Here is a 25,685-nt window from a genome sequence, read left to right on the forward strand (position 1 = left end):
TTGCATCTATTGTCCACCAAAACTGTGGTTGTAATCAGAAGTAGGCTGAGAGGATGCAACACAGGGCACCAGAGACCTCTGTTATACCAACTGAATTTTTACCACTGAAGAATTTTTAAATCCCTACAAGTGACCTTTGGGTTTATTTCTTCGGATTGTAACTCTTCGGCATATACTAAAAAATCCTAGGGGATGCCTGGGTGGCTCAGTTGGTTAAGCGTCTGACCTCAGTTCAGGTCATGATCTCAGGGTCCTGGAATTGAGTCCCACATGGGGCTCTGTGCTCAGCAGGGAGTCTGTTTCTTCCCCTCCGCTGCCCCTCCCCCCACTTGTGTGCTCTCTCTCTCAAATAAATAAAACCTTTAAAAAAATCCTAAACAATCAAAATATATATCCTAATCATAAAATCATACCTTCAATTACATATCCTAATCTTTTAAAGACTTCTGACTTAAAGACTGTGACCAATATAGCCTATACCAAGATAGCTCAGAACTAAAGCTACCAGTTTAGATATATCAAGTTTATTAGATTTTATGATAAATGCCTGAGGATACTATTAAGAGATGAGGGTTTAAAAATAAAAATTTATAATGTAGGAAGCAAAAATAAATTTATCAAGACACTTTGAAAAGATTTCAATTAACACTAGTTTTTTTTTTCCTTGTGAATATAGTTGAGTTATAGTAGTATGATAAAAATAAAGAGTATAAATTTTAGAATCAGATAAACCAATTAAATAAGTGGATGAATTTGAGCCCGTGTATCAGTCAGCTATTGTTGTAATAATGTTATGTAACAAATAACCCCAAAATTTCAGGGGCTTATGACAATAACCAAGTCTTTGGGCAGACTGTGATTCTGTTCAGTCAAGATTGGCTTGGATTGGCTCCAGGCTTTGAATTAGGTTCAGATCTATTTTAAGTTTCTCCTTATTCTCTTCAGAATAGGAGCTATACAGGCAGGTTCTTTTCATGGTGAACAGCAGAAGCACAAGAAAGAAACCAATTCACATAAACACATTTAATCTTTGATACACATCACTTCTGCCCACATATACTTGGTCAAAGTAAGCTGCAAGACTAACATCAACATCAATAAGATGAGGAAATATACTCTGCCCATTCTTGTGGGAAGTAATGAAAAGTCATATGGCAGAAGGAAGTAGTGCAGAATTGGGAATGACAATGCAATCTACCTGATCTATAAAGTAGGGATAATGATATTTACTTTAGCATGTGTTAGAAGGATTAAATGTAAATAAATCATGTGAAGTGGATATTATAGTTCTGGCACATAGTAATTGATTACCAAATATTAATTCCCTCTATTTTATCCCCTTCCCTACCCATTAGGGGAAAGGCAGAAGGAAGCAATGTTTCCTTTCTTTAATTAAGTAGAAAAGTAATCAATCTTGTTAGGCAAAGTGAAAAAAATACCTTTATGAATTTTTATTTCATCCTTGAATTTTTGATGTTTATTTCCTACTAGATTTCCTCCTACTTAACTGCAAAGTAATCATCAAAATCAGGAAAATAACACTGACACATTGCTACTGCCTAATTCTCAGACATTGTTCTAGTTTTCCAAAGAATTGTCTAAAGGATCCAGTTTAGAATCATGCAATGCAGGGGTGCCTGGCTGGCTGAGTCAGTGAAACATGTGACTCTTGATCTCAGGTTGTGAGTTCAAGCCCACATTGGGTGTAGAGATTACTTAGAAAAATAAAATGAAATGAAATAAAAAGAAGCATGTATTTCGTTGTCCAACACATTAATATGCTTTAATCTTGAAAGTTTCTTAGTCTTTGGCTCTCATAACTATATGAGTTTTATACACTGTATAACAATTGCTATAAACTTAGCAGTTTAAAACAATACACATTTATAATTTAAAAGTTCCTGTGGATCAGGAATCCAGGCCTAGCTTAGCTGGGTTCTATGCCTCAGGGTCTCAACAGGCTGAACTGCATTTGTCAGCCAATGCTGTGGTCTCATCAGAGGCTATACTGGGCAAATATCTGCTTCCAAGCTCCCTCAGGTTGTTAGCAGAATTCATTTTCTGCTGCTTCAGGACTGAGGCTTTAATTTCTTACTGGAAGCCACCTTTACCTCCCAGAGGCAGTCCACAGTTTCTGCCATGTGAGCTTCTCCAACATGGCCACTTACTTCATGGCAGCTTACCTCAAGGACAGTAAGTGGGAGTGTTTCTGGCACCTCTGCTAATAAGATGGAGTCTTATATACATTATATATAATTATGGAGCAACATCCCATCACCTCTGTCATATTGTATTGGTTAAAAGCAAGTTGCAATCCTGCTCAAACTGAGGGGAGGACATTACAGAGAAGTGTGAAGACCAAAGGACAGGGATCCTTTGTATGTGTGGAGTGGTCACCTTAGGTTCTGTCCACCAAAGTGACCTTGACACTTTTGAAAATTACTTTGTAGAATATTTCTCATTTTGGGGTTTTATAAGATGTTCTTCAATTTGGATTTGTTTCATGTTTCCTTATGATTCCATCATGATTAGGTAAATAATCTTTTTCTAAAATATTACAGAGATGTTGAACTCTTCACATTGCTTGGTGTCTCATGATTTCAATTTGCCCTATTACTGATATTCACATTGATAATTTGAATTAAGTGATATCTGCCATGGCATCCTCACTATAAAGTTACTCTCTTCCCTTATGTAATTAGTGTTTTGTGGAAAGATACTTTAAAACTATGTAACTATCCCCTTTCACATCTTACTTTGAATCAATTTAGGTATTTAATAACTAAATTAAAAAACTTAGTTACTTATTTAATCAGAATGGACTTATGGTTTACTGTTTGATTAAATGTGCTATAAATAATTACTAAAATTATTTATCTTGGTGCCCATTTGTCCCAGATTTAGCCATGGAGTTTCCTTCAAGTTGGCTTATGTGTTCTTTTAACATGACACCATCATTCTTAGAGTACTTCCTTACTTTCTGACATAATAAGATATCCAGGCTCATGCACTTTTCTTGCCCTAGTGGTGACATCAGCCATTACTCTAAGGAGCCCTTTACCAGTGCTCTTCGTGCAGATTCAAATTACTGCCTGGGATCACTTACTCTCAGCTTCCTTTAGTATTTCTTGTAAGTTTTTGTTTATTTGGGGGTCTTTATTTTGCCTTCATTTTTGAAAGATAGCATTGCTGAATACAGAATTCTTGGTTGAACTTTTTTTTTTAATCTTTGAATATTTTAAATATTTTAACCCACTGCCTTCTGGCCTTCATTGTTTCTGCTGAAAAGCCAGCTTATAATGTTATTGAGATTCCCTATAATTGACTAATCTCTTTTATCTTGCTGCTTTCAAGATTTCTCCGACTTTCATCATTTTTACTATGCTGTGTCTGTGGTTTTCTTTGAGTTTATCTTATTTGGATTTTGTTGAGCTTTCTGAATATGTAGGTTATTGTTTTTCAGTATATTTGACAAATTTTTGGCCATTACTTCTTCGAATATTTTTTCTTCTTATTCTCCTTTCCTTCTGATACTTCCATTACTTGTATGTTGGTGTATCTAATGGTGTCCTGATATCTCTGAGGCTCTGTTCATTTTTCTTCATTCTTTTCTTTCTCTGTTCTTCAGCTCGTATGATCCCTATCTATCTTCAAGTTCACTAATTCTTTCTTTTGCTAATTCAAATCTGTTGAGACCCTCTAGTGAGTATTTTATTTCACTTATTGTACTTTTCAACTTCAGAATTTCCATTTAGTTCATTTTTATAATTCCTCTTTATTGATATTTCCTATCTGATGTGACATTGTCATCATACCTTCCTTTGCTTCTTTAACCATTCTTTCCTTTAGTTCTGTGAATACATATATAAAGCCTACTTTGAAATATTCTTCTATTAATATTTATTAAAATATTTTTAAAATATTAATGTTTTTTATTAATTTGACATCTGGTTGCTCCCACAGGTAGTCTATGGTGACTGATTTTTTTTCCCCTGATGTATGAATCACATTCTCTTATTTTTTTTGTATGCCTCATAATTTTTTATTGGAAACTGAACATTTTGGATAATATATTGTAGCAGCTCTGGGTACTGCTACCCCCTCCCCCACAGTGAGCTTGTTATTTCATTATTTGTATACTGACAGGCTGGATTATTTTAGTGAAGTCTATTTTTCTCCCACATTGTTACACTCCTCAAGGAGGCACAACTTTGGGAATGCTCATATTTGCTCTCTCTCTGACCACACCCAGCTGTTAAACTCCACTAATTGCAGGCTGATTGCTCTATTGTTTTCAATAATGCCATAAGGGATTAATTCCTGTACAAACAAATCTAATCAAACTGTGGCTCTTTTGAAGGAATAGTTTTTGATGTCAGCATTTAATATTTGTTCTAACCCCAGAGGGTTCCTCCCACTGTCTTATTCTCCTTTCTCTCCTGCAAACTAACCATCCTCAGTCTTGGCTATATCTTCATTAGATTCATAAATCAAGTTTCTTCCCAGCTGCCTTTTACTGCACATCTACTATTTTAAAGAGCATCCTTAGGCTTAAATTTTTCCACTCTCTGTTGCAAATGAAGACAGTTACTTTGGGAAGAGATTAGGAGGTATATGTTTCATGGCCTGCCTCTTTCTTGAGACAAACTCTCTGAGGCAGGGCTCAGGAGCTGAGAGTAGGGACAACAAGGTCCTCTTAATTTGCATCTTTTGGTGAGGAACTACCATGTCAGGAGCTGGGGGAAGGGTTATCAGGACCTCAGTACTTCTAGTATGCTACCCCCAAGGTAGAGACTCTGGGCTACAAGCAGGGATTGGGCAGAAGGGATCCCCTATATCTTCCTGCACTCACTCAGGAATCAGCCTAGGCAAGAGGCAGTTGGGGACAAGGTGAGAAATGCTAGGGTCCTGCTAGTCTGAGAAAGAAAGCCCTCTAGCTGGGAGCTAGGAGGGCAAGGGTGTGGAATCTGCCTGCCTGATTTGGGATAGGAAAGAGAAGGAGTGGTTCAAATACCATAGATTTGCTTTTCCTAGGTTGTTTTTCTTTTTTTAACCTAGGTTTTCTTGAGTGGATTTTTTTTTTCATTTGCCATTTGCCTTAGGATCATTTCCAGAAGTTTTGAATGATCTATTTTTGTTTGTTTTGTTATTTTGACAAGTTTTTTAAAAAAAATTTGACCAGTTTTGACCAGTTTCAGGGGAGCAAGTCAGAAGAACTCCTCATGTTGTCATGCCAGGAATTAATCACACAGCATTTAAAAAAGTTTTAAATTAAATTTTTAATTTAACTGTGTCATTTTAGTGTAGGCATGACCCACAGCCCATATACATTTCAGAGTTTCTACATGTCAGAATTCTTTACATTATCCATAACTGCAACTTTCCCCAGACCTCTGCATTGTCTGTTCTCTCCCTAGAACTCCCTTTCTCCAGATATTTGCAAGCCTTACTCCCTCTCCTCCTTCAAATGATTGCTTGAGAATCATCTTTTTAGCAAGGCTTTCTTTCACCATCCTATTTAATGTTGAATTTTCCCCCATAAAACTTAGGGAGGCATGCTTACCCCTTTTGCATTTTTTTTCTTTTTTGGTCAGAGACTTTATTTTTATTTATTATTATTATTTTATTTATTTATTTATTTATTTATTTATTTTAGAGAGGGAGAGAGCAAATCTCAAGCAGGTTCCATGCCCAGCACAGAGCCTGCCTCAGGGCTTGATCTCACAACCCTGAGATCATGACCTAAGCCAAAATCAAGAGTCAGATGCTTAACCAACTGAGCCACCCAGGTACCCCCAGAGACTTTATTTTTAAATTTTTTTGTTCACTGCCGAATCCTCAGCATCTTAAAGTGTCCTGCACATAGTAGGCACTAAAAAAAAAGAAAGTTGTTAAAACAATATTCTTAACATTTTACATGTATTAACTCATCTAAAGCAGACCAATGATTGTAAACTGTGATAATAATTGATAGATAATAATAATGCTCCCTACTCTCCAGACATGGAAACAGAGGTACAGAGAATGAATACAATGAGGCCATGGTAAAGGCAGGATTTGAACCCATGACACATGACTATTAGATTAAACTTCCATTCAGTCTCATTCTCCTCACTCCCAGATACTGGTTTCCTTTCCAGAGCACTAACTCAACTAATTCCAGTTAACATGTTAAAAAGATACTGCTTGAAGGGGAATTCTATCAGACATTTAAAGAAGAATTAATACCTATTCTCCTGAAACTCTTCCAAAAAATAGAAATGGAAGGAAAACTTCCGAACTCATTTTATGAGGCCAGCATTACCTTGATCCCAAAACCAGACAAAGACCCCATCAAAAAGGAGAATTACAGACCAATATCCTTGATGAACATGGATGCAAAAATTCTCACCAAAATACTAGCCAATAGGATCCAACAGTACATTAAAAGGATTATTCACCACGACCAAGTGGGATTCATCCCTGGGCTGCAAGGTTGGTTCAACATCTGCAAATCAATCAACGTGATACAATACATTAAGAAAAGAAAGAACAAGAATCATATGATCCTCTCAATAGATGCAGAAAAAGCATTTGACAAAGTACAGCATCCTTTCTTGATCAAAACTCTTCAGAGTATAGGGTTAGAGGGTACATACCTCAATATCATAAAAGCCATCTATGAAAAACCTACACCGAATATCATTCTCAATGGGGAAAGGCTGAGAGCTTTTCCCCTAAGGTCAGGAACGCGGCAGGGATGTCCACTCTCACCACTGCTATTCAACATAGTATTAGAAGTCCTAGCCCCAGCAATCAGACAACAAAAAAAATCAAACGGCATCCAAATCGGCAAAGAGGAAGTCAAACTCTCACTCTTTGCAGATGATATGATACTGTATGTGGAAAACCCAAAAGACTCCACCCCAAAACTGCTAGAACTCATACAGGAATTCAGTCAAGTAGCAGGATATAAAATCAATGCACAGAAATCAGTGGCATTCCTATACACCAACAACAAGACAGAAGAGAGACAAATCAAGGAGTCGATCCCATTTACAATTGCACCCAAAACCATTAGATACCTAGGAATAAATTTAACCAAAGAGGCAAAGGATCTGTACTCAGAAAACTATAAAATACTCAGGAAAGAAATTGAAGAAGACACAAAGAAATGGAAAAACGTTCCATGCTCATGGATTGGGAGAATCAACATTGTGAAGATGTCAATGCTACCTAGAGCAATCTACACATTCAATGCAATCCCCATCCAAATACCATCCACTTTTTTCAAAGAAATGGAACAAATAATCCTAAAATTTGTATGGAACCAGAAGAGACCCTGAATAGCCAGAGGAATGTTGAAAAAGAAAAGCAAAGCTGGCGGCATCACAATTCCGGACTTCCAGCTCTATTACAAAGCTATCATCATCAAGACAGTATGGTACTGGCACAAAAACAGACACATAGATCAATGGAACAGAATCGAGAGCCCAGAAAGGGACCCTCAACTCTATGGGCAACTTATCTTTGACAAAGCAGGAAAGAATGTCCAATGGAAAAAAGACAGTCTCTTCAACAAATGGTGTTGGGAAAATTGGACAGCCACATGCAGAAGAATGAAACTGGACCATTTCCTTACACCACACACAAAAATAGACTCAAATGGTTGAAAGACCTAAACGTGAGACAGGAGTCCATCAAAATCCTAAAGGAGAACACAGGTAGCAACCTCTTCGACCTCAGCCGCAGCAACTTCTTCCTAGAAACATCGTCAAAGGCACGGGAAGCCAGGGCAAAAATGAACTATTGGGATTTCATCAAGATAAAAAGCTTTTGCACAGCAAAAGAAACAGTCCACAAAACCAAAAGACAACCGACAGAATGGGAGAAAATATTTGCAAATGACATATCAGATAAAGGGCTAGTATCCAAAATCTATAAAGAACTTATCAAACTCAACACCCAAAGAACAAATAATCCAATCAAGAAATGGGCAGAAGACATGAACAGACATTTTTCCAAAGAAGACATCCAAATGGCCAACAGGCACATGAAAAAGTGCTCAACATCGCTCGGCATCAGGGAAATCCAAATCAAAACCTCAATGAGATACCACCTCACACCCGTCAGAATGGCTAAAATTAACAAGTCAGGGAACGACAGATGTTGGCGGGGATGTGGAGAAAGGGGAATCCTCCTATACTGTTGGTGGGAATGCAAGCTGGTGCAACCACTCTGGAAAACAGTATGGAGGTTCCTCAAACAGTTGAAATTAGAGCTACCATTCGATCCAGCAATTGCACTACTGGGTATTTACCCCAAAGATACAAATGTAGGGACCCGAAGGGGTATGTGCACCCCAATGTTTATAGCAGCAATGTCCACAATAGCCAAACTGTGGAAAGAACCAAGATGTCCATCGACAGATGAATGGATAAAGAAGATGTGGTATATATACACAATGGAATATTATGCAGCCATCAAAAAGAATGAGATCTTGCCATTTGCAACAACATGGATGGAACTGGAGGGTGTTATGCTTAGTGAAATAAGTCAATCAGAGAAAGACATGTATCATATGACCTCACTGATATGAGGAATTCTTAATCTCAGGAAACAAACTGAGTGTTACTGGAGTGGTTGGGGGTGGGAGGGATGGGGTGGCTGGGTGATAGATATTGGGGAGGGTATGTGCTATGGTGAGCGCTGTGAATTGTGCAAGACTGTTGAATCACAGATCTGTACTTCTGAAACAAATAATGCAACATATTTTAAGAAAAAAGAAAAAGATAACAGAAGAGGAAGAATGAAGGGGAGTAAGTCAGAGGGGGAGAGGAACCATTAGAGACGATGGACTCTGAAAAACAAACTGAGAGTTCTAGAGGGGAGGAGGGTAAGGGGATGGGTTAGCCTGGTGATGGGTATTAAAGAGGGCACATTCTGCATGGAGCACTGGGTGTTATGAACAAACAATGAATCATGGAACACTACATCAAAAACTAACGATGTAATATATGGTGATTAACTTAACAATAAAAAATTTTTTAAAAAGAAAGAAAAAAAAGATACTGGTTGATACTAGTTAGGATTAAGATTCCATAATATTCACATTTTAATGATGAAATCTTAAAAATCAAATGCCTTCAGGGTTTTTCAAGGTAATAATTCCAACAGGAGGTAGACAGAATTATTTCTTCAAAAAAAGAAATTTGATTGGTGCTTCTCAAACAAGGAGTGGCATATCTGCCCTGTTTACGAGTATCCAGCAACATGCACTAAATTAAATGAGGTATAACAGCTGTGAAATGTATAGTTAGTACACACTCTTAATTTCTAGGAATCATGTTAATGCAGCTGCGTGTTATATCAACCAATCTCAATATAAGTGATCAAAAACCCAATATGAACAATAAAAAAATTAAAAAAAAAAACCCAATATGAAAAGCATCCCCATAAAGCTAAAGTGGAGTAGAAACTTAAAAAGATGTGTTAAAATCAACATTCTCATACTTAGCAAAATGGAGAAATAGGACTTACTGATACTACTGTTCTACTAAACAGAAATAAAAATTGTAAGATTATACCATAAACTAAATAATAAATATTATCAATAGGTATATATTGATAGTGCAATTATGGACGATTTAATTTTTTCTGTATTTTCTACATATTCAAAATAAATGTATCCTTTTTGAAACCAGCAAAAAAAGTTGGTTAAATGTTAGAAAACACTAAAGAAGCTTGTGTTCATAAGGAGACACTTTAATTGCTAAACCTGTAACTAAATCTATTTATCTCCACGTTGTGTGTGTTTTTTTTTTAAGATTTATTTATTTATTTGACAGAGAGAGACACAGCGAGAGAGGGAACACAAGCAGGGGGAGAGGGAGAAGCAGGCTTCCTGCAGAGCGGGGAGCCCGATGCGGGACTCGATCCCAGGATCCCAGGATCATGACCTGAGCCGAAGGCAGACGCTTAAGGACTGAGCCACCCCTCCATATTGTGTTTTTCTATGTGCAAGGGATAATACGGATGTTTCTACATATGTAAATACTTTAACAATTTATAGATTCATTCTATACAGGTACAGTTAAGATCTACTACTTCTGAAACATACTATATAAATAACACAAAGATATGACTATACCTTTTAAAAAATTTTATTTTATTTAAATTCAACTAATTAACATATAGGGTATTAGTTTCAGAGGCATAGTTCAGTGATTCATCACTTGCATATAGCACCCAGTACTCACCACATCACGTGCCCTCCTTAATGCCCATCACCCAGTTATCCCTTCCCCCCACCCACCTCCACTCCAGCAACCCTCAGTTTGTTTCCCATAGTTAAGAGTTTCTTATGGTTTGTCTCCCTCTCTGATTTCATCTTATTTTTTTATGTAAAGACTTCTTGGTTTAAAGTGTTAGTCTTTACTACCAGAAGTGGCAGTAGAACAGAGGTTAAGAGCTCAGGCTCCAGACCACACAGCTCAGGTGCAAACCTCAGCTCCATCACTTAGTAGCTGTGGGACAGTGAACAAGCTACTTATAGCCTCTGTGATTCAGTCTCTTCAACCATAAAATGGAGGCAATACTAACTCCTGTTTTATAGGGTTGTGGTAAGGATTAAATATGTCAAGCACTTAGAACAATGCCCAGATATGCATTTGCTATTATCAACATTACCAAGTTGGCAGGCTCTTCAAGGCAGAGGAGCTATTTTATTTACTCCTCTGTCGTACTTACTATTATCCCTTGCATATAGAAAAAAATCAATAAATGATTCTAGAATGAACGACAGGTTTAATTAATCTGAGAACTGAAATTAAAATGCTTGCTACATAGTCACTAAAACAAAAATTAGAAGGTTTCATGGACTGTCATGTGTGAACTCTCTAGTGTGAACTCTCAATATTTCTCTTTGGTTCCCTAGTAAAAGCTCTGAGAAGAGGAACCTACTTCTAATTTTTAACTGTAACTCTAGAGATTTTACTGGACACACAAACAGGAAATTTAGAATGTTAGCCAGGACTCTATATAAAAAATAACAGAACCCCAATTCTAAGTAGTTCACGTAAAAGAAGAAAAGGAGAAGCAGGTGGCTTATTTAGCCTTAACACAGGGAGAGGTGCTGAAATTGGCCTTTGGGATACCTAGAATCAGATGGGTCAGTCTGTCTGCCCAGCTGTTTCTGGATGTATTCTCTCTTAGTCTCTCTCCTCACTTTGCTTCTTGTTCTATTTCTCTCTTCCATGTTGCCTTTGTTCTCTTCCACTACAGGCAGTTTCTGTGTAGGATAGGTGACGTGGCTGCCAGCAGTCCTAAACACACATCCTCAGATCTTTTCAGAGAGGAGAGAAATCTTACCCAACATCTCCCATTATAAAATATGCCATGGAAGGCTTTCTTGGGCTGTTTAGGTATTGTGCCCATCCCTAGAGAGAAGGATTATATAAAACAGGCACTGGTCTCCCAACTCCAAGGTTTGTTATTGTTATTTGCTTGTTTATTCAGACTGTTAGGATTACTTTAGTGAATTCTTTATTCCCCCAGTGTTAAGCCTCTGATTTTATATCTCAGAGGATGTGTATACTTTTTCCATGACCACACCCAGCTGTTAAAATCCACTAATGTCTAGACGTGGAAAAGAAGTGGTTCCTGCCAAACCATGTAGACAGATAGCCCAGACAGACTTTAGGAATGCCAAATATCAGGCAACTATCTTAATTTGTGTCTACTATATGAAATAATTCAAGGGACTGTATTAAATTATGGAATGCATTACTAAGGTAGGACATAGACACTTAACTGAAAATATTCCAAAGCAGGAATATCTTAGCTCTCTATGAGGGTTATATGCAGTATTAATGTAATCAGCTAACCTCTCCCACTTCTTTAAGTTCAATGATTACGTTATGGTACTCTACCTGGAAAAAGGTAAAGCCCAACAATATTTCCAAGATTTTCTATTAAAGGAAAATGTACATGATTCTACTACCAAGGCAAAACGTAGAAATTAGTGCCTTAAATCTCTCCTCTGGGGGAGGATGAGGAAAGCTTGGAATAATTATCATGTGAAGCATGGTAAGAACTGAGGTACCAAAAGATTTCTAAGACACAGTGAACTCAAGCCAAAGGCATCCCTAGACTGGCTCACTAACACCACAGTAACCAAACACTGCCCACAACAGGCAAAGAGAGCCACTATAGACAACGGGACTGAAGGAAAAAGCAACTCAGCTACAAGAGCAGGGCATGCACATCACACATGGGAGACATCCCTGAAGTGCCAGGTTCTGATGAACAGGGAACACTGCACAGCAGCATAGGCCTCTCTTGTCTGATGAACAGGGAACACTGCACAGCATGGCACTATAGGACCTCTTCTTCATAAGGCCATTACTTTCAAGTATAGGAGATGTAGTTGTCTTTCCTAATACACAGAAACAGACCTAAAGAGACAGAGGAATTCTTCCCAAATGAAAGAACAAGACAAAACCATAGAAAGAGACCTAAGCAAAATGGAGATAAGTAACACACCTGATAGAGAATTTAAAGTAATGATCATAAAGATCTCACTGGACTTGAGAAAAGAGTGGAGTACATCAGTGAGACCCTTAACAATGAGATAAAAAAGAACCAGAGATGAAGAAGATAAAAATGAAATTTAAAAATACACTAGATGAAATAAATGGTAGACCAGAAGCAACAGAAGAACAAATCAGTGATCTGGAGGACAGAGTAATGGAAAGTCATCAAGCTGAGCAGCTGAGAGAAAAAAATAATTATGGAAAATGAGAACAGACTTAGAGAACTCAGCAATACCATCAAGTATAATAACATTCACAGTATAGGGATCCCAAAAGGAGAAGAGAAAGAAAAGGGGGCAGAAAATTTATTTGAAGAAATAATAGCTGAAAATTTCCCTAATCTGGGCAAAGAAATAGAAATCTAAATCTAGGAAGTAAGGAGATTCCCCCCCCCAAATCAACCCAAGAAGGTCCACACCAAGAAACATTGTAATTTAGATGGCAAGAAGTAGTGATAAAGAGAGAATTTTAAAAGCAGCAAAAGAAAAGAAAGCAGTTACATAGAAGGGGACACTCCATAAGGTGATCAGCTGATTTTTCAACAGAAACTTTGCAGGCCAGAAGAGAGTGGCATGATATATTCAAAGTGCTGAAAGGAAAAAATCTGCAGCCAAGAACACTATATCCAGCAAGGCTATCATTCAGAATAGAAGGAGAGATGAAGAGTTTTCCAAACAAAAGTTAAAGGAATTCATGACCACTAAATCAGCCCTCCAAGAAATGTTAAAGGGAACTCTTTGAGTGGAAAGGAAAGACCATAAGTAGGGGTAAGGAAAGTAGGAAGCACAAAAGCAGTAAAAATAAGTATATCTGTAAAAATCAATCAAGGGACTCAAAAAATAAAAGGATGTAAAGTATAACATCATATACTTAAAAGGTGGGGAGGAGAGGAATAAAGAATGGGTTAAAGCTTAAGCAATCATAAGCTTAATACTGACTGCTGTATACAAAAGATGTTATATACAAACCAAATGGTAATCACAAATAAAAAAAACAGTAATAGAGATGCAAAAAAATAAAGAGAAAGGAATCCAAGTATGCCGCTAAAGAAAGTCAACTAATCATGAGAGATCAAGAGAAGAAAGGAATGGAGAAGAACTACAAAAATAACTGTAAAACAAGTAACAACATGGCAATAAATACATACCTATCAGTAATTACTTTGAATGTAAATGGACTAAATGCTCCAATCAAAAGACATACGGTGACAGAATGGATAAAAAAACAAGACCCATCTATACACTGCCTACAAGAGATTCATTTCAGACCTAAAGACACATGCGATTGAAGTGACCAGATGGAGAAGCATTTTTCATGCAAATGAAAGTGAAAAGAAAGCTGGGTTAACAATACTTACATTTGACAAAATATACTTTAAAACTAAGATTGGAAAAAAAAACTAAGATTGGAAATAATCTAAATGTACAGTAATAGCAAATTTAAAAAGAAAGTATGGCATATCCGTGTACTAGAATATTATATAATCAGTAAAAATTGTGTTATGAAAGAATATACAATAATATATTCTCAGTATATCATAAGGTTTGTTTTAAAAGATAGTTATAAAATATTCAAATCCCATTATTTAAAATTCCATTATTTAAAATGCACATACACATTTTATATGCATATAAATGCAGAATGAAGAGTAAACATGATACAAACCAAAATACTAATAATGCTTTCGGAGTCACTGTAGTAGAATTGTGGATTATTTTGTTTTCTGTATCTTATATGTGTTTTCTAAATTTTCTATAGTAAAGAAATATTACATTTATGGAAGAAAAAATAAAATTATTATTCACTTAAAGTGAATACTGAGGCTTAAGTATTAAAAACACTTGAACATTATTGAGGATTGTAAGGAAACAATTGCCATTAGCAGACTACTTGTTCTCCTTTGTGGTGATTTCTCTGAAACATTTCATACTATTTCACAATTTGGTCCTGGACTTTTTCAAAATCCATGAAAATATATGATCTGAATAAAAATTAACAGAAATCTTCAAAAGAGGGTGCCTCAGTAGCTCAGTTGGTTAAGTGTCCATTGGCTCGGGTCATGATCTCAGGGTTGAGAAATCAAGCTCTGTGTGGGCTCCATGCTGGTCGTGGCGCCTGCTTAAGATTCTCTCTCTCCCTCTCCCTCTGCCCCTCTCCACTCACACTCTCTCTCTCTTGAAAAGAAGGAAGGAAGGAAGAAAGGAAGGAAGGAAGGAAGGAAGGAAGGAAGGAAGGAAGGAAGGAAGGAAGGAAGGAAAGAGAGAGAGAGAGAAAGAAAGAAAGAAAGAAAGAAAGAAAGAAAGAAAGAAAGAAAGAAAGAAAGAAAGAAAGAAAGATCTTCAAAACAGCTATGAGGGATATTGCTTTTGTGAACTGATGGTCAGCTCTCTGGGGACAATGTGTCCACTTTTTTTTTTTTTTAAGATTTTATTTATTTAATGGAGAGAGAAAGAACATGAGCAGGAGAGAGAAGCAGACTCCCTGCTGAGCAGGGAGCCCAATGCGGGGCTCGATCCCAGGACCCTGAGATCATGACCTGAGTGGAAGGCAGATGCTTAGCTGACTGAGCCACCCAGGCGCCCCAATGTGTCCTCTTTCTTATCTTAGATTTACTGCAGGGCTTAACAGTGCTGTGCTCCTGCCAGTGTTCATTCATTCACTGAATCAATGTTAAACGAATATTAAACTCCTGAAGTCCTCTGTAATTGCTGACAGCACCCTACAGAATTTGCTGTGAGATGTACATAAACTGTAACCTGCCAAAATAAACCCCAAAGCTGATTTGGGAGATATAATTAAGGACAACTGCCTTTGCTTTTTAGCTCTGAATTAGATTTAAAATAAACAGTGTTGATTCCAGAATGGAATGTGTATAAAGAGTTTATATTTGTCTTATTTGGTATTTTATAACAAGATTTTAATAGGTCTTCCATTTTGATCTCATTTGCTGTGATCCAATGTGACTACAATAGGTTGGACAAACTGCAAAACTCCTAAAAGAATGGAGCAGTGTGGAACAACTGTCGTGATTTCAAGTGACATCCCTTTTGCCTAGTCCATTGTCTAATTGTATTTCAGCTGCAGACATATTTTCTTAGATTTATTTTTCATCCGCAGGATATGCACAGGAGCCCTTATCTTCAGGCACGCTTTTTGCCCTATCACTTTGGCAATCTGAATCACCCACACAAGTTCAAGGAAAGTCCTGCGAACATAACAAGTCCTTATCCAAGTCCAGAGTATTTTGTTCACCTAGTTTACTGCCTTACCATCTGCCCTTCACTTCTGAAGGACTTGCAATAAAGCAGGAGCCAAAGTAAAAGCAGATACCCCACTGCTATCTATTTAACTTTCATTAAGTGAGTTGGTGCAGTGCTCAGGCGCCTTCTCAAAACCAGCCCATCATCTAAGAGTATTTACATAAGACTCTTTGCATTATATTCCGACCTCTGCAACATTAGTATTAACTACTGACATCTGCCAAGTCTGACTGGTAAGTGCTTTACAGTATCAATTCATCCCAAGCAAAAAGCATTTCTGAGTGCTGCAGTGCTCTTGTTAATGCCAATAAGAAGTATCAAGGCTCATATGACACCTAGCAGAAATTAGTACCCACATTCAAAGAAAAGTCTTTGTTATTTCCCAGAGTATTATGTGGACTTTATTGAGATGACTGCATCTGACACCTGCTGTAATATAAAATGCAGCTATAATTAGCCAACTGATGCTCACTGCAGTTTAGGTCGAATCCCTTCTGTGGGAATTATGCTTTAAAATATTCAGAACTCCAAGTGGCTCTCATTACATTTAATTTTAACTTAGAATTAGGTGGTCTAGAAAAAAAAATTTAGGATTGTAATAGCCCCCTGCTGAATGCCACACAGCAATGTGAAAACCCATAGGGTTTTTCCCCCCTCTAAATTAAAAAAAAAAAAATGAGAACAGCAGACTACACTAGAGCCTCCATTGAAGTCTGGCTTTGCTTAATTGTACTTTTTGCACTCATGAGTCTCTCCTCTTCAGAGCAAGCTACAAAAATTGCCTGAATAGCCAAAGAAAAGTTTCCCACAGTCACTGGCCACAGAAAAACACTATTGTCCTTCCTCACAGTTTGATGGACAACATTTCTATAAATGAGTAGCCAGGCTGTCAATGGTACCCTTGCTGAAAAGGCAAAAGAAGAGAACAGATTCTGCCAATATCTGACAAAGCATGTTAACGCATAATCAGGCATTCACTAGTCAGGCAGCTGCCCCTGGGACCTTCATCATACAGGTGCCTTTAAGCCATTTCCTATTCACAGATAAAGGAAACAAGCAGGAGATACCTGGGAAAGGAGCAGTCCATTATGGCTTGCCAAATGTCCATCTTCTAGGCTGTGTGTATAAAAGTAGAAAGAAGAAAAAAGGAAACTGTGGTTTCCATTGAAAAACTGTAAAACAGCAGAACATTTACAAAACCTATCATTTAAGCTGTGCTGTTTTTCCCCTTTCCTTTTCTCTTTATTTTATTTTTTTAGAAGGGGTGGATGTGTTTGTTTGTTTGTTTGTACAGCATAGAGCACTCGTGTCTAATAACAGAGGTCTGTTTTCCTCAGTGGTTTGTCAGATGCATTTGTCCAAATGTCCCTTCACATGCAGGCTGAAATACTTACCTGGTCTAATTGAGCAACAAAGTATCTACTTTGTCACCTTAAGTGATTTTTTTTTCTACACACACACACACACACACACACACACACACACACACACACACACACCACACTCACACAAACATACACACTCCATTTTAAGGTCTGACATCAGTGATGCCAAAGTGGTAATGGGGTAGATGATTCTCCAGTAAAGCAGAAACTCTGGACGATCTCTTGAGGGGTCACCAAAATAAATATTCAGGAGAATGATTACCACTGTTCATTTCTTCATAACTGCTTAGACTAAGAACATTAGTATCATACTGCTCTGATCTACCCAGTTAGAGAAAGTATCAGACCTTAATACTTCATTAAGCCAAAGGCCCTATCAGCCTATATATAGCACATTTAATAAGACAATTTCAGATTAAAATTGCATGATTACCACCTTAAGGCTGTTAAATATGAATTTCTATTTTATTTCTTCATTTTCATTTTATTTATTACCATACTTTCAGATTTCTTATACTCAATGTATGGTACAGATATGGGAAAGAACCAGGAGTACAATTTTGGGAAGTGATTAGATCCTCAGGGACCTTAGATTGACTAAATGTGGTCCTTGTGATACAATTTTAAGATCTGACACACTCATAACCATATTTTCCTCTAAGAGGCAAAGTACTATAAAACCACTGGGGAACAACAAAGTCAACACAGTGATATAAACCAAATGTCATGAATTAAAGTACTGCTTTTTCAACTAACTTCTTGAGTGTACTTATTTTCTATAGCTTCCTCATCTGAAAAATAGGAGTGCACTGCTTACCACAAACAGTTTTGGGGAGTAGTCACTGATGAAAGTTTCTGCCTTTGGTGTAGGAAGAGAGAACATCTGCTAAGTGGAACAAACCCATCAAGGATCACGAACGCTTTAGAAATATAACATTGCATTCTCTGACCTAAATTTATTTTCTTCTATTTCTTCTTTTTACTTATTCTAGAATAAAAATAATAATGAAGTAAAGTTTAGTTAATAAATCATTAATAAATTAAGATTTATTAATTTTATAATTTTTACAAATACGTGAAGACAGGAAATTTTCCTTAAATTTAACTCAATTCAATAATATTTATATTTGCTTATAATCATTGCCATTACTGCTACCATACCTATTACATGCTAGGTAATTTATATATGTTTCATTATTTAATGACAACTCTGAGGTAGATATAATTATTATTGCCATTTTATTTATTAAAAAAATTTTCAGGGACGCCTGGGTGGCTCAGTTGGTTAAGCATCTGCCTTCAGCTCAAGTGATGATCCCAGGGTCCCAGGATCGAGTCCCACATCGGGCTCCTTGCTCAGCAGGGAGCCTGCTTCTCCCTCTGCCTGCCGCTCCCCCTGCTTGTGCACTCTCTCAATCTGACAAATAAATAAATAAAATCTTTAAAAAAAATTTTTTTAGGGGTGCCTGGGTGGCTCAGTCATTAAGTGTCTGCATTTGGCTCGGGTCATGGTCCCGGGATCCTGGGATCGAGTCCCGCATCAGGCTCCCTCCCTGCTCAGTGGGAAGCCTGCTTCTCCCTCTCCGACTCCCCCTGCTTGTGTTCCCTCTCTTGCTGTCTCTTTCTGTCAAATAAATAAATAAAATCTTAAAAAATTAAAAAAATTAAAAAATTAAAAAAAATTTTTAAAAAGTAAACTCTACCCACACATGGGGCTCAAACTCACAACCCCAAATCAAGAATCGCATGCTCTACCAACTAAGCCAGATAGGTACCCTTATTATTGCCATTTTATAGTTGGGGAAATTGAGGCTCTAGAAGATAGAGTAGTTTAACCTTCTCTACTTCTCTATCAAGTTGTAGACTTTGGATATGACTCCTTCCAAAGACCATGCTTTCTCTATGAAACCATGGTTCATGTTTTAATTAATAGGACAAAATGAATTTTTGTTTTTTCATGATTTGAAAACACAATATGCTCTCTTATTAGGTAGCAATATGTACATATTTATATTTTATATATGTGTGGGTTTCTTAATCATTGTAACATAAATTAAATCAACCTCTTATCTCCAGGTAGAATAACCAAAAATTTTTCGATAATTGAAATCAAGTTTATTTTTCTTAACTATTTCTAGGGAAAGCATTTTCATCAGTGACTAAATTTATACGTGAAAATTTTAACCAAAGACTACTTTTATCTCAAAGGCATGGTCTATCTCACCAACCAAATCTTTTTCTAAAAGAAACCCAGTCTTCAGCTTTCTCAAAAATTTTTTTGTAATAAAACATAATCTCTTAGGAATTTCTTCTTCAGGTGTGTCCTTAAAACTCCTATAACTTAAAACACTCTTTTATTCTGGTTTTGGTTGAATCCACAGTTTCTTACTATTTCCCACCAGGTCAAATATAAATATTTTGGACTGGTGTTCAAGTTCACAGAAAACTAACCCTAATGGGCCACTTCAACTTTTAATTTTACCCTTTACTCCAGTTGAGCAAATCTCATCTCTGCTTCTTCCTTGCTCATTCCCATTTCTGACTTCTTAGTTGCTATGTTTCTTATTAGAAATACCTTCTTCCTTCCTTCCTCCCTCCCTCCCTCTCTCCCTCCCTCCCTCTCTCTCTCTCTCTTTCTTTCTTTCTTTTTTTCTTTCTTTCTACCTAAACCTAATATTTCATGTCCATCTAATGGTATACCTTCTTCAAGGAAATTTTAACTCACTCAACACTGATCTTTCACTTAATTTCATCAACCCTTTTGATTTTATTATATGGCCTATCACCATTCACTGGAATGATATGATAGTCTGCCTCATCCTCAGTTGTTTCACAGGACCTAGACCTATGTTCCTCACCAAATTATGGCTTCCTTGGGGGCAAAAGACCACAAGTCCATAAACAAATGAGAGAAGAATAAAAGAGTTTACCCTAATCCTTCATATAACATTCCCTTATATTTCATCCTTGAAGAAAGTTATCATCCATTGATATCCTTCTAGTTCTGCAACTAGAAAAGGAAGCAACACTCAAATCTGGCTTGAACAGAGAATGAGTTAAAAGAGTTGCCATCTCTAACCCTTTCTAGGTGGATGTGGAACTTATCAGTGCACAGAATATTTCTGGCTTTTCTCCTTCTGAGCACATGAGGGGAATATCATTCTTGACCCCATCTGAAGTTAGCACAGCCATATCCTTTGCATTAGTCAATTAATGTGATCAGAAGTAACAAGTATCACTTAGGGAGAAGCTTTAATATTTTGTGCTATTTTCCATTTTACTTTTTCCTTCCTGCAGTAATTGTGAAAGAATGGAGGTAGACCCCCTTTCTCAGCCAAGGTCTCTAAATGAGGATAATGTACAGCAGAGTCCCCAGCCAACTAATGATGTACATGTAACAGGAGCAAGAAACAAACTTGTTTTAAGCCACTAAGTGGCTTAAACCACTAAGGTTTATCACTGCAGCATAGCCTATGCTGCCTCATGTAATAGCTTTCTTAGGTCAATATGGGACTCAGAATGTCAAGATATGAGAAGACTGAAAAACTGAATGACTAAATTAAAGCATCTTAAAATATAATCCATAAATATATAAGATTAGGCATTTCATTTTTTAATCTGGTGGGTGAAGAATCAAGCTCAAAAGATCCTTCAAACATCTTACTGAGTTGTTTACAATTTCTTTTCTTTCTCCTCTTTGACATCCATCATACTTTCAAACTGTGTACATTATTTTGAAATTTTTACTGACCATAGACTCCACTAAAAATCTCAACCATCACAAAATTTAGTGTTAGAGTTCTTTAACTTCTATATATGTAATATTTCTGATCGAATATTAAATACCATTTGTGTCCTTGTAGCTACAGCTACAAAATGATATGCATATTTTGGGCATTATTTTGCTATTGACTGCTATTTGCAGTCAAAATAAGAAATCACAGATCTAGCTTTTTCATCTAGATAAAAGTTTCTTTTACCTAGTTACGGCATAAATGTACACTTTAAAAATTTTATTTATTGTTTTCTTAGATTTGTTTCAAAAAGGAAAAGCCAAAATTTCCAATATGATATATGAGGACCTACTGAATATGCTTCTTTTGTTTTTACTTTTATTCTTTTTTATATACTAATATGCTGACAAATACATTCCCCTATGACTACATTCTTCACCACACGTAAGTACTATATATTACGAATAATGAAATTTAAAAAGCACAATGAAAGAACAGAACAACTGTTTTTTTATTTCTCACTCTTGAGGACTCATTGCAATATTTCCTGCTCCATATTTAGTTTGAGAGCTTCTGAGAAGTATTCTTAGAATTCGGATCTTTTGGAAAGAATAATGATTCAATTAGAGTTTTTTTAATCATGATGATTACTTTATGATAATGATCTCATATGGCTAAGATGTTGTACTTATATCACACTTAGATGCAACATTTCATTTTAGCAAATACCAAGAATCATCCATGACTTTATTATTGTACCTGATTTTTACAAGTTCTTTATCCAAGAACCTCTTCATTCTCAATTTAAATGGGGATACTATTTGATAAAGTGCAGTGATAACCAGTACCAGCTGAAAAACATGACAAAATGAAGAATGTCAGAACCATTTGAGAGCAAACCAGAAATTCCCATTTGTAGTCTTAAAAATCCAGCTTGGAATTGGTTCAGAAACCAGTCTTTCAAAGGTGGCTCACAATTCCCTTTAAGTTTCATTGGAGGAATCTAGACTTCAGTAATACACATGATATAAGGCATTAGTTTCCTCCCACAATAAAGGCAGGGAACCAAGAATATATCACCATCACCATTTCTAATAACATCCTGCTAGCTAAAAACTGAAACTAGCCAAATTGCTGACAACTTCATTCATGGGAGTGGCAAGACATGGATAGAAAGAGCATTTAAAAGGAATTATTAGAGTGATTAAAGAAAAAAGTTTATTTTGTAAAAAGATTAACCATTTTTTTTCTTTTGCCATCCCCATTTAAGGTATTCAATTTACCAATGCTCATTCAACCAATATCTACTGAGCCCTGACTATGTTAGAGAAATGAAACCCGTGGCATTGCATAGAAGCAGGAGGTGGGTCAGGATATATGTCATAGGAGCTGCACACACAATGCTGGCCCTCTCAAGAAAGCTTCCAGTGACAGGGCCAGGGAAAGCTTAGTGTGAGAGGTGAGTCTTAAAAAATAGGTGAGACTAAAAAAAAAAAAAATAGGTGAGATTTTAGTTGGTATAGATGAGAATAATAAAACAGAGAAAATGAATGAAGAGGCCAATAGAGGTGACAAGGAAATGAGTATACTGTAGTAATTGCAGAGCACTTAAGGAAAAGGGAAGTATGAAAATGGGATGGTTACAGTCAGCAGGGTCAGAATTTTAGTTGTTGATGATGGTGATGGGTTTCGGGGTGGTGTGTTTCAATATAGCGAAGTTGTCCTCCTTTGAGGGAGTTGAATCACTTTCATAGAAGAAGAAAGGAATGGTATGAAGAGTCTAGCCCTGGAAATAAAAAAACACCTCTTTCTTTGAGATAGGAAACCATCCTTCTTTACTAAGAAAAAACATCTAGGGTCACAATATCTAATGTGCTCTCCCTTTCTTTCCTTCTCCTCTACAGTAAAGTACCTCAGCCTCTAAACCTATCTTTTCATCAACACATACATTCATTTTAACACTTATTGAGCACCTACTATGTGCCAGGAATAAGCACAAGAGCCTGTCACATGGTTGATACTCAAAGTTTGCTGCTTTAAAGTAGAGAAAAGGAAAAATGAAAGAGCACTAGGTATCTGTAAATTTCTCAGTAAAGTAGGATGGATATTATCTGGTGAGAATGGAAAGGGTAAGTAGTGAATTAGATGTGTGAGCAGAAAGATCTGAAGCACCTGCTGAGGGAAGTGTGCTGGGGAATAAATGGGAGATCAATATCAAGATTGTGAAGCAGCAATGAGAACCCAGTTGGAGTAGGTTAGATTGATTTTGCATTGGACCAGAGGAACAGATAGTGGAATGACCTTCTCCAAGAATACTATTTGAACAAAATTCTCCAAAGAACAGGAAAAGGATGAGTGAAACATATAAGGGTAGGGTGGTGACTAAAGGTCAGGTTTGGCATGGCAGAAAGATAAGGTTTAATAAATGCAAAATGGAGTTTCTCACTTTCCAAAAAGCAAGCCTTCTCTCCTCCAAATAATGTAGTGTTACATGACATTTCTCTCATATTCTTAACCCATAAAAAATGAATTAGAATTATATTCTAAACTTTCCTATTCTAAAATCACATTCTAACATGACTTCTGAAATAGTTGTATAATTAGTAAACCTGTTTTAGAATGATTTTATGTCAAAATGTCCACAGAAGTGTCCTCTTACGATAAACTTCTGTCCTAATTTTCATAAAACTATACAAATATTAAATGTAAGATGTTATAAAATTGATATTACATAAATAACATTTACTTTTCCATTGTGAGATTTTGTATGTGAGAAATCCCATACTATAAGCCTTATAAGTTATTTTTAAAAAATAAATGGGAGATCCTTTCGGATGACATTAAATCTACACAAATTAAAGAACAGCCTCTACTGATTTACCTATTATCACATTCATTTATGCTGCTCATTAGCTAGTCAGAATTTGTATATCCCATATGTCTGCATATCTGAAATGACCATAAGAAGATATGGCACAACAGTATTAGCTTATTCAAAAATGATATGATTGAATACAACACAATTCTAAAACTCTATGGCAAAATTAGTATCTTTTATTTTAAATCAATCTTCTGACACCTGGATTTTCCTCACTTTAGATGGGTTCCTAGTCTTAGATGAAAATAAGCCGACTGACTCTTGTTATTCTCAATTCTTCTCTTTCAGAAGTCAGGTAAAGTCAAAATAAGCTATTATGTAGCAGTCAGGAAAATACCATGCTAGAGGGTGAGAATTCAAAAGTTCTTCAGTGTATATATAGAGTATCTTTTCCTTTGGGAACCCTAAAATTCTCAGGATAGGGTTGGGTACACACTAGACACTAAATACTTGTGTGACTAGACTCCATACAACCCAAGGATGGATCTGTATCTGGCCTATTCATAGCTGGATCTCCATTGTCTACCAAAGCATCAGTCACATTACTGATACTAAGGAGGAAGGAAGCCGGGAGGCCCCAAAATAGTTCAATTGTAAGTAATAACATTCTCCTAGGCAGTATCTTGAAAGGGTCAGACACTAAACATCTGCATTTTAACAACTGTCTTATAATAGCACATGTTATTAAACACCAAAGGACTTTTGAAACTACTCACATTAAAAAAATTTAGAAAATTGCATTCAAATTATAGATAATCTACATATGAAATCACTTGCAGTTAATGTGTTGCTTAATAAGCATACATTTGTTCTTGTAAATTTGGTACTTTCTTTGCTGGTGATTTAACTAACTCACCTTTTAGAGGAAGTTGTAGATTTTAAATGTCAATAGTTTTATCTTTTCTTCTTCTTCTTCTTTAGGGAGATACTGCTGCTGCCTGGTAAAGAGCAGGAGGTAAAACAAGCTTAAAGAGTTTTGTTTATTATTATCACAGTAACAGTTCAAAGCAATAACAAAAAAATATATAGTTTATTATCCTTAGGGAGATTTTCCAAGTGTTTTGGAACCCCATTTGTATTGACAAAAATAAATTAGACGAAATTGGCTGAAAAGAGAGCTCTCCATAAGAAGAGTTCAAAAGATGAATTATATTACTCTTCAGTTATTGATAATAACAATAATTTAGCTTACTACTTCAGTTTATAGTTTACAACATGCTTTCACATACTCTATCTCAATTGATTTGAACAACTTGTAAGTTAAGTCATGCAGCTAATATTAGACCATTGATTTTTTTTCCTATTTCCTTGATTTTTCAAGCAATTTGGTCATTGTAGAAAATTATAGGAAAAATTGTTAGGAAAGTATACAGAAAAAGATCACTCTAAACCAATCATGGTTAATATTCTGGTGAATTTCCTTTCAGTCTTTTTTCTGTGCATTATTCTAGTGTTTGAGTTAACAATCTTTACAATTTACTATATTACATTTTTCTTTTGACATTATAACAAGCACGTTCCCATTTTGTTTGAGTCTTTAAGTATCATCTGAATAAATTCACAAGATACTTCTATAGTTTTTAAACACGTATAAATAAAAAGTATTTTGGGGAAAAAAAAGGTATTTTGGATATCTTTATGCTCAAAACTTTGTGTGTTTTAGAATAATTTCTTAGAATAGATGACAAGATTACATTTACCAAATACTAGAAGCAGCCACAGGATCAGAAGGGATTTGATTTTATGTAGTCAATATTACTGCCTTTGGGAACAATCCTATTTTTATAATCCTTAAAAGTTATAAAAAATTTTCCTTGCATCTCCCTTAAATGTTAAAGACAGAAGTCCTCAAATCA

The 25,685-nt window shown here is 36.2% G+C and overlaps 1 long non-coding RNA gene across 3 annotated transcripts in view; it reads right to left on the reverse strand.

Annotated features, from left to right (window-relative positions):
- LOC113909497 overlaps positions 1-25,685 on the reverse strand; it is a 222,955-nt gene that overhangs the window by 94,358 nt on the left and 102,912 nt on the right. For all 3 annotated transcript variants that reach the window (XR_004820135.1, XR_004820133.1, XR_004820134.1), the window contains 4 exons: positions 24,686-24,767; positions 21,711-21,802; positions 18,035-18,205; positions 16,900-16,948 (listed from right to left, as the gene is read on the reverse strand). This is a non-coding gene — a long non-coding RNA (uncharacterized LOC113909497). The remainder of the gene's footprint in view (positions 1-16,899; positions 16,949-18,034; positions 18,206-21,710; positions 21,803-24,685; positions 24,768-25,685) is intronic.

Source organism: Zalophus californianus, chromosome 6, assembly GCF_009762305.2.
Source record: "Zalophus californianus isolate mZalCal1 chromosome 6, mZalCal1.pri.v2, whole genome shotgun sequence".
NCBI lineage: Eukaryota > Metazoa > Chordata > Mammalia > Carnivora > Otariidae > Zalophus > Zalophus californianus.